This window comes from Bos grunniens, chromosome 7 (assembly GCF_055505025.1).
Source record: "Bos grunniens cultivar Pamir isolate PY7600 chromosome 7, Bosgru_T2T1.0, whole genome shotgun sequence".
Lineage (NCBI taxonomy): Eukaryota > Metazoa > Chordata > Mammalia > Artiodactyla > Bovidae > Bos > Bos grunniens.
In genome coordinates, this window is record NC_141171.1 from 55869274 (window position 1) to 55886236 (window position 16963).

The 16963-nt window shown below is 39.7% G+C and overlaps 1 long non-coding RNA gene across 19 annotated transcripts in view; it reads left to right on the forward strand.

The window, feature by feature from the left end:
* Nucleotides 1–16963, forward strand: part of LOC147369591 (uncharacterized) — a 676540-nt gene that overhangs the window by 271007 nt on the left and 388570 nt on the right. The window lies entirely within an intron of this gene.

Genomic DNA, 16963 nt, shown 5'->3' on the forward strand with positions numbered 1-16963 from the left:
TAAATATATGACCTTGAAATAGTAAAAATTAAAGCTGTTATGTCTACTATGTTTTACAAATTACACTACTCAGAACTTAATCAGCAAAAGAGGCACACTACAAGTATTATGTGACTAAGGTAGTTAATATGTGCATTAAGACTCATATAACTGTGGAAGTGTCTAAGAGAGTGAGGATCTGAAATACTACATCAGGAGGATTGAACATATGTTCACTACACAGCCTGAAACCCTAGATTTGGGAAATGATGTGACCAATCATGAATCAATCTATACAGAACCATGACCATGAAGGGGTTGATCCAAACCTTTGAGAACTAAAACCATTAAGCCATTTAGAGACCAATGTTGCAGACATGAAAGTGAAGTGAAAGTGAAAGTTGCTCAGTCGTTTCCAACTCTTTGCGACCCCATGGACTGTACAGTCCATGGAATTCTCCAGGCCAGAATACTGGAGTGGGTAGCCTTTCCCTTCTCCAGAGGATCTTCCCAACCCAGGAATCGAACCCAGGTCTCCCGCATTGCAGATGGATTCTGGAGTGGGTAGCCTATCCCTTCTCTAGCAGACCTTTCCAATCCAGGAATCGAACCGGGGCCTCCTGCATTGCAGGTGGATTCTTTACCAACTGAGCTATCAGGGAAGACCTATTGCAGACATAGTAAAGGGAAAAGGTTGCTACTAATTCATACTGGTTAATAAGGATGTGCGTGCCTGCTCAGTCCTGTCTGACTCTTGGTGACCCCATGGACCATAGCATGACAAACTTCTCTGGTGAAAGGAGGCTACTCTCTAGCTGCAGTGCCAGGGATTTTCACTGTGGTGGCTTGTCCTGTTGTGGATCACAGGTTCTAGGCACGTGAGCATCAGTAGTTCTAGTGTGGGGGCTCAGTAGTTGTGGTTCTTGAGCTTAGTTACCCTGCAGCAGGTGGGATCTGGACGAGGATTCCTGAACCAGAAATCAAACGACTGTCTCTTGCATTGTAAGGTGGATTTCTTTATTAATTGGGATTGGATCTTGCAAAATTTTGAGGCAGGCAAGTTCAAAATCTCCAGTGTGGTGGCCCAGCATTCTGGAAACTGAGGAAAGCTAATGAGAGAGTGAGATCTGAATGGATTATGTTGGAGAATTCCCTCCTGATTGGGAAGACTAGTCCTTTGGTTCTACCGAGCCCTTCAGCTAATTGGATAAGGCCCACCTACATTATGGAGAGAAATATTTACTCAGAATTCACTGATATAAATGTTCAGTTCAATTCAGTCTCTCAGCCATGTCCAACTCTTCGCGACCCCATGAATTGCAGCACGCCAGGCCTCCCTGTCAATCACCAACTCCCGGAGTTCACTCAGACTCATGTCCATCGAGTTGGTGATGCCATCCAGCCATCTCATCCTCTGTCGTCCCCTTCTCCTCCTGCCCCCAATCCCTCCCAGCATCAGAGTCTTTTCCAATGAGTCAACTCTTCTCATGAGGTGGCCAAAGTACTGGAGCTTCAGCTTTAGCATCAGTCCTTCCAAAGAAATCCCAGGGTTGATCTCCTTCAGAATGGACTGGTTGGATCTCCTTGCAGTCCAAGGGACTCTCAAGAGTCTTCTCCAACACCACAGTTCAAAAGCATCAATTATTTGACATTAGTCTCATCTAAAAATGCTCTCCAAGTTGACTCATGAAATTAACCATCACAGGTGTGTCCACTACTCCTAAATTTTTTTCATTAGACATGAAATTAAAAGACGCTTACTTCTTAGAAGGAAAGTTATGACTAACCTAGGCAGCATATTAAAAAGCAGAGAAATTACTTTGCCAACAAAGGTCCGCCGAGTCAAGGCTATGGTTTTCCAGTGGTCATGTATGGATGTGAGAATTGGACTGTGAAGAAAGCTGAGCGCTGAAGAATTGATGCTTTTGAACTGTGGTGTTGGAGAAGACTCTTGAGAGTCCCTTGGACTGCAAGGAGATCCAACCAGTCCATTCTAAAGGAGATCAGTCCTGGGTGTTCATTGGAAGGACTGATGCTGAAGCTGAAACTCCAATACTTTGGCCACCTCATGTGAAGAGCTGACTCATTGGAAAAGACCCTGATGCTGGGAAAGATTGAAGGCAGGAGTATAAAGGGATGACAGAGGATGAGATGATTGGATGGCATCACTGACTCAATGGACATGAGTTTGAGTAAACTTAAGGAGTTATTGATGGACAGGGAGACCTGGTGTGTTGCAGTCAATAGGGTCGCAAAGAGTCAGATATGATTGAGCAATTGGACTGAACTGAACTGAAGGTTTATATAACAATGTATCCTGCTTGAGAACAGTTCCTCCTTCCTGAAAACCTTGTGGCTAATCCTTTTATCTTAAAATGTAAATTATTGGAATGGGTCTAGTAAGATCTTTACAACCTTGAGACATTCTTTTGATGTATTGTAATAATACATTAAAAAAAAGTATGTAACTACTTTAAAAAGTATATAACTCCCTTGCTTAGACTAGCAAAGGGGGCACTCTCCTTCCCCCTTCTGTTGTCTATGTCAGAAGCTTTCTCTATCCCCTTTTATACTTTAATAAAACTCTGCTATACAAAAGCTCTTCAGTGATCAAGCCAGATCTCTGGTCCTGAAGCTATATCTCCTTCGGAGATCATGAATCCGGCACCGTTCACCATAAGCTATCACTTTCTTCTTTTCTTCTCTTTCCTGTGATTTCATGATTTTCTCTCATTTTATATTTGGGTCACTTTTTCTGTGTGTGTGTGTGTGTATGTACCTATTTTAAGTTTTAATTTGTAGTTAGAGTGAGATGTGTATAGGAAAGTGTGTATCAGTTGTTTTAAGCTGATCATCACTTAAGTTCAAACACTTTATAAATCATTACATTTTTATAGTTCCCCTTCCAATATTTTAAGTTTTTGACATCCTATTTTACATCGTTTTAATTTGGGTATCACTTAACTATTTATTCAGAGAAGGCAATGGCACCCCACTCCAGTACTCTTGCCTGAAAAGTCCCATGGACGGAGAAGCCTGGTGGGCTGCAGTCCATGGGGTCGCGAAGAGTCAGACAGGACTCAGCGACTTCCCTTTCACTTTTCACTTTCATGCATTGGAGAAGGAAATGGCAACCCACTCCAGTGTTCTTGCCTGGAGAATCCCAAGGACGGTGGAGCCTGGTGGGCTGCCTCAATGGGGTCGCACAGAGTCGGACACGACTGAAGCGACTTAGCAGCAGCAGCAGCAGTAACTATTTATTTTGACTACAGTTGCTCTTACTACTTTTGTATTTTGATCTCTATACTTTCCCATTGCCCTTCGTTTACATTTACCTTTACTGGTAAGATACATGCATACCATACACACATGCCTTTGAACTGTGGTGCTGGAGAAGACTCTTGAGAGTCGCTTTGACAGTAAGGAGATCAAATCAGTCTGTCATAAAGGAAATCAATCCTGAATATTCATTGGAAGGGCTGATGCTGACCTGAAGCTCCAATTCTTTGGCCACTTGATACAAAGGGCTGACTCATTAGAAAAGACCCTGATGGTGGGAAAGATTTAAGGCAGGAGGAGAAGGCAACGACAGAGGATGAGATGGTTGGATGGCATCACTGACTCAATGGACATGAGTTTGAGCAAGCTCCGGGAGATGGTAAAAGAGAATAAAGTCTGGTGTGGTGCAGTCCACTGGGTCACAAAAAGTCAGACACGACTGAACAACTGAACAACAAATACATACACATACATTTCTGCTTGAAAAAGACCTTTTTACATTTCCTATAAGGATGATTTATTTAGTGGTGAGAACTCCTTCAGGTTTTGCTTGTCTGGGAAACCCTCTCTCCTTCAGAACCTCGTTCAGTTAGAGTATTCTAGGTTGTAACTTTGTTTTTTTCTCCAGCAGTGTGAATATATCATTCTACTCCCATCCTGGTCTACATCATTTCTGTGGACAGTCTTATGGGGGTTTCCTTATATGTGACTCTTCATTTTTCTCTTGATATCTTTAAAATTATGTATATCTTTAACTTCTGCCATTTTAATTATGATTTATCTTCTTGTGAATCTCTTTGGGTTCATCTTGTTTGGGACTCTTCTGTGCTTTCTGCACTTGAATGTTTGTTTCTTTTTCCAGGTTAGGGACATCTATTATTTCTTCAAATAAATTATTGCCCCCTCACTCTTTTCTCTTTGGACCCCTGTAATGCAAATGTTAGTATTCTTGACGTCCCTGTCCCTTAGAGTATTCTTAGAGGTCCCTTAGGCTATCCTAATGTTTTAAATTCTGTTTTCTTACTGGGTGAATTCCATTATTCACCTTCCAGATGACTGATCTGTGCTTCCCTGTTATTTAATCTGCTCTTGTTTCCCTCTAGTGTATTTTCCCTTCAGTTATTGTTTTCTTCAGCTATTAACTGGTTTTTTTCTTATATTTTCTAAACCCTTCATTGGAGTTCTTACTACATTTTTTCATGCTTTTCTAGAGTTTGTTGAACATTTTAATGATTATTGTTTGAATGTACATCTAGTACATTACTATGTCTGTTTCATTAGGTTCTTTTTCCTCTGGGGTTTTATCTTATTCTTTCATTTGGAACAAAATCTACTGCTTTCTCATTTGTTTGACTTTCTGTGTTTATTTCTTTTTTAAATTAATTTTTAATTGGGGTATAATTGCTTTACAGTGTTGGTTTTTGCTGTACAACTAGCTATATGTGAATCATACACACACACACACACACAAATATACATATATCCCCTCTCTTTTAAGTCTCCCATCCCTCTAGGTCATCACAGAGCACTGAGCTGAGCTCCCTGTGCTATAAAGCAGTTCCCCCTTGGCTATCTGTTTTATACATCGTGGTGTATATATGTCAGTGCAATCCCTCAATTCGTCCTACCCTTTCCCGCCCCACCCCATACATGTTTGTTTCTATGGGTTAGCACAGGAGCTTCCTCTCTCAGTCTTAAATGGGTGGCCTTATGTAGGAGTATATCCTGTGTAGAATTCTTGTATTGGCTGGCTTTGGTTTGCGACCTGGACCTGGAGTGGGAAGAGGTTGGGCTAGGGGGATGTCTGGAGCATGCTTTGTCAGAGCCGCCAAAACAATAAAACTTTTGAATCCATGAATCAAAGTATTTCCACTGGAATGGGTCACATAAACACTCAATCTTAATGTGTGATTTTATTATATTACTGTTGATGTACCAAGTTACATTATTTTATACACAAGTCATGGGAGATTCTTTCTGGATTCAGTTTCATCATAATAACCTTTCATGGTTTCATGATTAATGTTTCAGAAGTAAGGTCTCATACAAGGTCCCCATGTATCAGTTAGTCAGTGAGTCAGTTCAGTCGCTCAGTCGTGTCCGACTCTTAGTGACCCCATGGACTGCAGCCTACCAGGCTCCTCCATCCATGGGATTTTCCAGGCAAGAGTACTGGAGTAGGGTGTCATTGCCTTCTCCACAATGTAAATGAGATTGTGGCAAAAATATGGCAGATGAACCAAGAACATGGGCTGAAAAGTCAGATAGATCTTGGTCTAAATATAAGTTATTTTACTTATAAGATGTCTGATCTTGATTAATACAGTAAAAATCTCTTAGTCTTAGCTTATACATAGGCTTAATGTATACCTTCTTACTTAGAAGAGAGAAAATACAAAACTATCTTGTAGCATTCACCAGTGTATTCAATTCCTTTTGCAAATGTGGAAAATTGCAATCACACAGCTAATAAGCAGTATAGCCAGGGTTCATATCCAAGTATGTCTGATTCCAAAGTTCATGTTTTTTATTACTATGCCTTTCTGTCCCCAGGAGGCACAAGCAATATAAGTAGTAACTGAAGTTCCTATTCCCTGAGGAAAGTCTACAAATGGACACTAATATGGAAACAATATTTCTAACACTGTAATCAGACAATGCAAGATTAAGGTGGTGCCAATTTGATGTCTCATATGTCCTCTGATCTCATGTTTTGCCAAAAGGATATTGTAAATTTGCATATTGTGTGTGTGTGTGTGTGCATTCCTGTCACTGTATGTGTGTGTGTGTGAGAGAGAGAGAGAGAAGAAGAGAATGCTTTTTGTCTTCTGCTGTTGCTTCTCATCATATACTGTGCTATGATTTTCCTAGATCACAAAAATCAAGTTTGTCATAGATTACTGGGTGCTACATCTTGGGGAACAATAGCATGAAGGGATACAGGCAGGCTGGTGTGGGGAGGAGGGCGATGAAGTCCTCTCCCATTTGGTCCCTTCCTACCTTTGAGTTCTGGAGTCAACACTGGTTGTATCCTTGAAGAAAACAAAAGAATTAAGCCATTAATATTAAAACTTTCACTTGGGACATATGCTATCCTTTCCAGAAACTGCATTGAGTATTGTTCAAGTTATTTAAATTCTCTAAAAGATCATTCTGCTGTGTTATTTCAAGACTAATGAGTTGAATATGAATAGTATGACAGTGAAAAGGAAAAAAATTTCAGTCCCAACTCCTTCTTCTATAGAGTGACACTTGTCATCTGTATCTTACTATGGTATCCTAACTCAGGTCACGATATTTTCATTATTTTGACCATACGATTCAGTCACAGAATAGCAGCTTCTAGTTGCAAAATTTTGGAGAAGGCAATGGCACCCTACTCCAATACTCTTGCCTGGAAAATCTCATGGACAGAGGAGCCTGGTAGGCTGCAGTCCATGGGGTCGCTAAGAGTCAGACATGACTGAGCAACTTCACTTTCACTTTTCACTTTCATGCATTGGAGAAGGAAATGGCAACCCACTCCAATGTTCTTGCCTGGAGAATCCCAGGGACGGTGGAGCCTGGTGGGCTGCCATCTATGGGGTCGCACAGAGTCAGACACAACTGAAATGACTTAGCAGTTTCAAAATTTAACACTTACTTTAAAAATCGCTTGGCAATTTGGAACATTTTAGACAAATGAAAATGAACATTATGCCCAGGCAAAATATTAATGGGAGACTGTGGAATCATCAGTCTTTGCACAGCAATTTGGGAACATATGGTGATACATTCAAACAAAAGGCCAAATTCAAGGTTGAAACAGATCTTGTGCAGTGGGCCAGGCAGGAACTTATGGCGTTGACGACATGAAATGCAGCTCCTGGTTTCTTTCATGGCTCCCTGTTTCATAGGTACACATTGGATAGGTAATGAGGAAAGCTGGATGTGTACTAGACATTTACAAGGCAAACTGTCCATCTCTTGGTTATTTATTTATTCTTTGTCAATCCCTTTTTTTGATCTGATCCTATAAGAGATAACATATAGGGATTTAAGGGTAATCCGAGGTATGAGAGTTCAAAATAACCTTCTTTTCATTACCCCATTTCACTAACTGCCAAATGAAGAAAGGTAATGATTTGGAGACATTACAGCCTCTAGTATTGAAAATAATAGTCATTTCTGTGTAAACCTTTTTTTTAAATTATTATTAAAGAAACCAAGTACATGTACGCTCAGCCATTTCCAATTCTCTACAACCTCATGAACTGTAGCCTGCCAGTGTCCTTGATCCATGGAGTTCTCCAGGCAAGAATACTGGAGTGGGTTGCCATTTAATTTTCCAGGGAATCTTCCCAACCCAGGGATCAAACCCGTCTCTCTTGTGTCTCTTGCATTGGTGGGTAAGTTCTTCACCAGCTGAGCCACCATGGAAGCCTTCAAGAAACTACATCATGTTATAAAAACACATCTCATAGTTTAATCATAAATCAAGACTTAAAGAAGTCTACTAGCAAAGATAAAATAGAACAACTACCCCTGTGCCAAGAATTGTCAAAATTAATTAAAAAAATACAGACCTTAATTATAATAACCTAATAGTTTAATTAGTTAGAAATGTTTTTTCTGTTATCGTTTTTTGGTTGTTGGAAACTTTCCAAAACATACTAGTTTATTTTCAGCTTTATTAGGTATAATGTTCTAAAAATAATTTTATTGTTCTCAGATAAGAGGACTTGCACAGGCTTTTATTAACTATTCATACTTGCTCATTTAATTATTTACATATCTAAAAAGTATCAGGTTCAACTATTTTTTCAGACATTATAATAGAATCAAAGGCTGAAATAATGAATAAGTTTGTACAGTTGTTGCTTTCCTGTAGCTTACAGTTCTTGTGAGTAAGGTATAACATGCAAAAGTGTTTGTTACTGGGAGGCTTCCCTAGTGGCTCAAATGTAAAGAAACAGCTTGTTAATGCAGGAGATGCAGGAGACATGGGTTAAATTCCTGGGTCAGGAACTCCCCTGGAGAATGGAATGGCGACCCACTCCAGTATTCTTGCCTGGGCAATCTCATAGACAGAGGATCCTGGTGGGCTACAGTCTCTGGGGTTGCAAAAGAGTCGGACACATCTGAGCGATTCAACAACAGTGTTAATGGGATTGAAGGATGCCATGAAACCTTGTGGGAGAGCCATCAGATCCAAATTTGGAAACTCAGGGAAGGCTTTCTGAGAGATATTTGACATGGAATGAGAATTATTAATAGTTATGCATAGCAAGAAGATGTGAAAGAATGTTTTTGACAAAGAGAACAATAAGAATCTCAGGAGGTAAAATGAAAAGAGAAAGTGTCATAGTTTCCAAGTATTTTTTTCAGTTTTTTATTGAAATATAATTGCTTTGCAATGTTGTGTTAGTTTCTGCTGTACAATGAAGTGAATCAGGTGTAAGTAAATATACACATATCCCCTCTCTCTTGGACCTCCCTCTCACCTCCCCATCCCACTGCCTGCATCCCACCCTACCAGGTCATTACAGAGGACTGAGCTAAGCTTTTTGTGCTATACAGCAGGTTCCTATTAGCTATCTTTTTACGTAGGGTAGTGTATATAAGTTAATCCTAGTCTCCCAGTTTGTCCCACCTTCCCCTTCCTTCCACCTGTCCGGATGTTCATTCTCTATGTTTTCATCTGTATTTCTGCCTTGGAAATAGGTCCAAGTATTGAAATGCATTTAGTTATAAATGGATCACTGATTTTCAGGTGAGCATGAGAAGCAAGAAGGCTAGAGAGGTAGCAGGAGGCCAGAGTATGTGGGTCTTTAAAAACCATGTAAAAAATTTAGATATTATCCTAAGATAAATCCTTTGAAGGATTTTACAGAGAAGAGTGACATGAATAAGAGTGACATGTTTATCTTTCCTGCTGTGGGTATACAGGGATGAGGTTTTGGGAGGAGATATGGGCATATCACAGAAAATACTCAAGGATGTTGATTATTTAACTTACAATTTGATTTCTACTTTTTTATGCTTCTTCTCCCTTTATTCACAGTTAAAGCTAGCATTTCATATTATTATAAGAGGGAGGTTGTGGGGGGAGGTTCAAGAAGGAGGGGACATATGTATACCTATGGCTGATACATGTTGATGTATGGCAAAAGTGTCAGTCATGCAGTTGTGTCCAACTCTTTGTGACCTCATGGATTATAGCCCAGGAGGCTCCTCTGTCCTTGGGATTTCCCAGGAAAGAATACTGGAGTGGGTTTTCATGCCCTTCCTTCTCTAGGAGATCTTCCTGACCCAGGGATTGAACTCAGGTCTCCCATGTTGCTGGCAGATTTTTTATAATCTGAGCCACAAGGGAAGCTCCATATTGCAGAAATAACATAATATTGTAATTATCCTTCCATTAAAAATAAATAAAAGAAAAACAAGGCTTATTTCTTGTCATCTTAAAATGAAAAACTAGGGCAAAATTAGAGGAAGAAAAATTTCACCTCAATCATGATAAATAATGATCTCATAACTGTTTAAGGATGTAATAGTATATGATATCAAGAAGTAAATCTACATTGCTGGAAATATATTTACAGAGATAAAGGGCAACTAATAAAAGGATATTGAAGAAGAGATTATTGTGTTTCCAGGTGGTTGGACTAAATGACCCCTAGAGCTTATTCTAGTTCATAAATTATTTTAGGGTTCTATTTGCTTGAATTCTAATTAAACAAGATTCTAATATGCAGGTCAGGAAGCAACAGTTAGAACTGGCCATGGAACAACAGACTGGTTCCAAATAGGAAAAGGAGTACGTCAAGGCTGTATATTGTCACCCTGCTTATTTAACTTATATACAGAGTACATCATGAGAAACACTGGGCTGGAAGAAGCACAAGCTGGAGTCAAGATTGCCGGGAGATATATCAGTAACCTCAGATATGCAGATGACACTACCCTTATGGCAGAAAGTGAAGAGGAACTCAAAAGCCTCTTGATGAAAGTGAAAGAGGAGAGTGAAAAAGTTGGCTTAAAGCTCAGCATTCAGAAAATGAAGATGGCATCTAGTCCCATCACTTCATGGGAAATAGATGGGGAAACAGTGGAAGCAGTGTCAGACTTTATTTTTTTGGGCTCCAAAATCACTGCAACCGTGAAATTAAAAGACGCTTACTCTTTGGAAGGAAAATTACGACCAACCTAGATAGCATATTCAAAAGCAGAGACAGTACTTGCCAACAAAGGTCTAGTCTAGGCTATGGTTTTTCCAGTAGTCATGTATGGATGTTGAGAGTTGGACTGTGAAGAAAGCTTAGCGCCGAAGAATTGATGCTTTTGAACTGTGGTGTTGGAGAAGACTCTTGAGAGTCCCTTGGACTGCAAGGAGATCCAACCGGTCCATCCTAAAGGAAACCAGTCCTGGGTGTTCTTTGGAAGGACTGATGCTAAAGCTGAAACTCAATACTTTGGCCACCTCATGTGAAGAGCTGACTCATTGGAAAAGGCTGATGCTGGGAGGAATTGGGGGCAAGAGAGGATGGGGGCAAGACAGAGGATGAAATGGCTGGATGGCATCACCTACTCGATGCACATGAGTTTGGGTGACCTCCAGGAGTTGGTGATGGACAGGGAGGCCTGGTGTGCTGCGATTCATGGGGTTGCAAAGAGTCAGACACGACTGAGCAACTGAACTGAACTGAACTGAAGATTTAAATGTAATTTTAGTTTGCTGTAATGTTTTAATTTTTGAATCATTCTTAGTCTTCCTTCCTAGGCATAGAGGGAAGTTTCCCCACCCCCAAAATGTAAAGACTCTCTGGAGTGCTTATTGTAGGATATGCAATGAAATGAGTTAGGAAGTGAATTGTTTGTTTGCTGCCCTGAATTTTTATAGATCTTGATGGCTGGCACTGGATTATTTTCTTGGTTGCAGGTAGTTACATCTTTCAGAATTGCTGCTCCATTTTGAAAACATCTTGAGGAAGTAAGATGAGCAACATTAATCAAAGATACAATCCAAAACATATTTCCAAAGGCCTTATTATACACATTTGGACACAGTAGTGCTTATCCAATTAACCAGATTTGCAACCAAGACACTCTCCTCTTTTCTTTTCTCACTCCTCCAAATGCATTCACATATGAATAAATGTATTGGAGATGCATGGTTGATGTAACAGACAACTTTGGAAGATTCTTTCATGCGCTAAAAGGAATATATAGGGGAAAAAAGTTTAGCAGTCTCTGAATTGTCACTGGTATTTAGCACTTTGGTCTTGTTTTAATTCTGTACCTTTCAGTACTTTCAAATTCACCAGGTGAACTCGAGGTGCTACTTGCTATACATGAGACTCAAGGTAAAGTGAGTGAGGGTAACTTCACTTCTGTCTGTATCATGCTACATAATTTTATTTTAAAAGGTTTTTTTTTTATCCTTAAGATGTTTTTAACATAATTTGCTATAATTTTACTTTGTTTGGGGCTTTAGAATAATAAACACAGAGGTTATGAACCAACTTGAATATTTTAGGATAAGACTTTAAGATTCAGCTACCTAGTTACTTTCTTCTGAGGTAACTGTTATGTTGAATCTTGGGATGAGTTAATATTTATTATGCTCAAAGGACCAAAAAATTTAAATATATTTTATTCTAAAGGGAGTTTTTATTTTGAAGTAATCTGTGTAGAAAATATGTTCTGTTTTGGTTGTTAGGAAATGTTTGGGAGGATGGCAGTATGAGACAAATTATCATGAAAAATGTATAAACAGTCACTGCAGAGACAACCTCCATAGTTTACTGCTATTCATACTAGTAGTGAATCCAGTAAAGCCAATTGGGCTTTCTCAGTTCCTTGGAATTAACTATGTGGATATTTTTCACCTATGCCTTGTACAGATTAAAAAGTAAGTTAGATAAAAGCTTATGAATAAAAAGTGAATTTCAGTTCAATCCAGTTGCTCAATTATGTCTGACTCTTTGCAACCCCATGGACTGTAACATGCCAGGCTTCCCTGTCCATTACCAACTGCTGGAGCTTGCTCAAATCCATTGAGCTGGTGATGCCATCCAACCATCTCATCCTCTGTCATCCTCTGTACTTTTTTAGTAAAAAAGTGAATTCATTAGTACTCTTTTATTCTTTCTACCCTATCTCTTGTTCCAAAAGAGAAAGAGGGAATCATATAAACACAGTGTGATGGTAATTTTCTACTGTGAATGGTCCAGCTGAGATGATAGTAAGTGTACAGAAAGAAATTTTCCCTGTCTGTTTTAAGAAGAAATACTAGCAAGCACCCTCTTAAACCCAGTGAAGAAAGGAAAAATTGCGTTGACTTGTGGATGGAAATTTTTTTTCATCACATCTAACAAAAGCTTATTGTGTTCAGGCTTTTATATATCCTTGCACATGCTAGAAGACAGTGGAATTTATATTCAGAAGCTAAGATCTAGGGGTTGGCTCATAGCAATAATCTCCCTTGATGGTAATTGACTCAGGGATGGGAATTCATACCAATGAGCTGTAAGGAGAGGATCTAGGAGGTTCACATTAAGGTCATTCTTGTTTTTTTCTGGGAGACCACTCAGGAACAGCTTCTCCTTTGTATTGGTCTGGATAGGTTGGATTATATGTGGCTTACAGTAGCAATGGTTTGTGTTGTTTTTATATTCATTTCCATCACAAGTAGGATGGGAGTTCTCCTTTGTTCCACCCACCCTCTCCCATGGACATGAGCTGGCAGAACAGCCATTCTCCAGAATAGAGCTCATCACTGCAGCAGAGGATATATTGACCTTTAGAGCCCACACCCAGTAGTGATTTACACATAACTTTCAATCACATCTCACTAGCAAAAGTGAGTCACATGACCACATCTAACATCATGGGTACAGGAACATGCAGCTTGACAGGTGCCAGGGAAGCAACTGGAGATATCTGTTGGTAAATACTAATGAATATCACACTTTTTTCTTTGAGTGTCATTCTTTGTCTTGCTCATGGGCAAAGTAGGACACTATGACACTGAAGAAGAGATTGCCAAGAGACTGGCAGGAGAAGTGGTCCAGAGACCAGAGATTAAGTTAGTTTATAAGTCTATCCTCGGAGAAGGCAATGGCACCCCACTCCAGTACTCTTGCCTGGAAAATCCCATGGACGGAGGAGCCTGGTAGGCTGCAGTCCATGGGGTCGCTAAGAGTCATGACTGAGCGACTTCACTTTCACTTTTCACTTTGATGCATTGGAGAAGGAAATGGCAACCCACTCCAGTGTTCTTGCCTGGGGAATCCCAGGGACGGGGGAGCCTGGTGGGCTGTCGTCTATGGGGTCGCACAGAGTCGGACATGACTGAAGTGACTTGGCAGCAGCAGCAAGTCTATCCTATCTTTAGATTTCATGCCCCTTTTTTGGTAGCATATATCAATACTTTTGGAGAAGGAAATGGCAACTCACTCCAGTATTCTTGCCTGAGAAATTGCGTGGACAGAGGAGTCTGGAGGGCTGCAGTCCCTGGGGTCTCAAGAGCCGTACATGACTTAGTGACTAAACCATCAATACTTTATTCTTCTTTATTCTCTTTTTATTCTTTTAATATCTATTGTATGAATATATCACATTATATATTCCTTATCCATTCTTTTTATTATTACTTTGGGGATATAATTGCTTTACAGTGTTGTGTTAGTTTCTGCTGTGTAATAGCGTGGATCTACTGTATGTATACCTGTATACCCTCCCTCTTAAGCCTCCGTCCCATCCCTCATCCCGCACCTCTAGGTCACCACAGAGCACTGAGCTGAGCTCCCTTGCTGTACAGCAGCTTCCTGCTAGCTAGCTATTATACCCATGGTAGTGGATATATGTCAGTGCTACTCTCCCAATCTGCCCCTCCCTCCCCTTCCCCTGCTGCGTCCACAGTCCATTATTCTCTGTGTCTGCATCTTTATTTCTACCCTGTAAATAGGTTCATCTGTAACACTTTTCTAGATTCCACATATATGAATTGACATATGGTATTTATTTTTATCTTTCTGATTTACTTGACTCTGTATGATCTTTGATCCGATCAATATACACAGGTTTTAAGCAGTCTTAGTTGATTTTTCTCTTAATTTTCAGCCAGAATTCCCTAACTAATACATGTGTATTATCAAATGCTTTTTGAGTCCATATCATCATCCAGGACCCATTTTAAGGAAAGGAGACCCAGCAACTTATTTTTCAGGCCACAGCCTCCCTTTGGGATCTTACATTCCTGTGAGATTTATATTGGAAACTCTGTAGTAAAATGTAAACTGAAGCTCTGCACACAGGAAGTGTACTATTCCCGTATGCTTCAGTAGAGCAGTTTCTTCCTTTATATCATATCTAAAATCCTTACAAATAAGCAAAGGTGAACTTGCTATATCTCATTGTAAAAACTGCACAGAAAGGCAGATGCTTGCTATTTATTTCCTGGCTCTGGGCTCTGAGGCTCTGACATGATTGGCAATTGGACACTGGAAACTTGGCCATCTCATCAAATTCTACTATTTTTGAAATGTCACAGAACAGCAACAAAGTTTTAGTGAGAAGCTTGTTCAATAGTGTAAGTTCTATCTAGGGTATATTTTTGATCCATTCTGAATTATATCTTACACCTAAAGGCCAAATAAAACAAAATTAGAGGTTATTGTTTTCTTTATTTTTTTAAGGACATAAAAAATTCAGTACTGTGTGTTTTAGAGACAGGAAAGAGAAAGTGAGTCAGAAGTGGACCTTTAAGGTGGAGAATCAATGAAAGCTGTACATGTTCTCAGCTACCTTAACAGTCTCTATTGATTCTGACTCTCTTTCATCTGCTTTATGAGTACCATCATATCAATGTACCCTAGAGATATCAGCATGCTCAGAAAAAAAAAATTAGCAAACTGTCTACACGAAAAGACTGACTAGCCCTGGACTTCCAACACTGCCTCAAGAACTATGATGAGAAGAATTCTGATTCCACATTTCATGGGAAGTAATGCCATGTCTGATTAATAGCATCTGTGTTGGGATCAGAAAGGAGGATTAATTACATAGAATTTTCCATTATTTGTTATCCTTGATCAATATATTTGCTTACAGGTGAGTGACAAATTTGATTTCATCTTTTGGCAGAAGAGAGAAAACATATTAGTTATGCAGATTTCAGGGTCCAAACTGAAAATACAAATATACATACCGTTTAGGAATACGAAGTCAAGTGGGCCTTAGGAAGCATCACTGCGAACAATGCTAGTGGAAGTGATGGAATTCCAATTGAACTATTTCAAATCCTAAAAGATGATGCTATGAAAGTGCTGCACTCAATATGCCAGCAAATTTGGGAAACTCAGCAGTTGCCACAGGACTGGAAAAGGTCAATTTTCATTCCAATCCCAAAGAAAGGTAATGCCAAAGAATGTTCAAATTACCACACAGTTGTACTCATCTCACACTAAGAAAGTAATGCTCAAAATTCTCCAAGTCAGGCTTCCACAGTATGTGAGCCATGAATTTTCAGGTGTTCAAGCTGGATTTAGAAAAGGCAGAGGAACCAGAGATCAGATTGCCAACACCCAATGAATCATCAAAAAAAGCAAGAGAATTCCAGAAAAACATCTATTTCTGCTTTATTGACTATGCCAAAGTCTTTGTGTGGATGACAACAAACTGTGGAAAATTTTTCAAGAGATGGGAATACCAGACCACCTTACTTGCCTCCTGAGAAATCTGTATGCAGATCAAGAAGCAACAGTTAGAACTGAACATAGAACAAGACTGGTTCCATATTGGGAAAGGAGTACGTCAAGGTTGTATACTGTCACTCTACTTATTTAACTTATATGCAGAGTACATCATGCAAAATGCCAGGCTGGATGAAGCACAAGCTGGAGTCAAGATTGCTGGGAGAAATATCAATCACCTCATATATACAGATGATACCACCCTATGGCAGAAAGTGAAGAACTAAAGAGACTCTTGATGAAAGTGAAATAGGAGAGTGAAAAAGTTGGCTTAAAACTCAGTGTTCAGAAAACTAAGACCATGGCATCTGGTCCCATCACTTCATGACAAATAGATGGGGAAATAATGGAAACAGTGAGAGGCTTTATTTTCTTGTGCTCCAAAATCACTGCAGATGGTGACTGCAGACATGGAAGTAAAAGATGCTTGCTCCTTGGAAGAAAAGCTATGACCAACCTAGACAGCATATTAAAAAGCAGAGACATTACTTTGCCAACAAAGGTCCATGTAGTCAAAGCTATGGCTTTTCAAGTAGTCATGTATGGATATGAGAGTTGGCGTATAAAGAAAGCTGAGTACTGAAAAATTGATGTTTTTGAACTGTGGTCTTTGAGAAGACTCTTGAGAGTCCCTTCAACAGCAAGAAGATCAAACCAGTCAATCCAAGGAAATCAGTCCTGAATATTCATTGGAAGGACTGATGCTGGAGCTGAAACTTCAGTACTTTCACCACCTGATGCAAAAAACTAACTCATTGGAAAAGACCCTTATTCTGGGAAATATTGAAGGCAGGAGGAGAAGGGGATGACAGAGGATGAGATGGTTGGATGGCATCACCGACTTGATGGACATGAGTTTGAGCAGGCTCCAGGAGTTGGTGATGGCAGCCTGGCGTGCTGCAGTCCACGGGATCGCAAAGAGTAGGACACAACTGAAGGACTGTTTAGAAGCCCAATTTTTCTTGGTA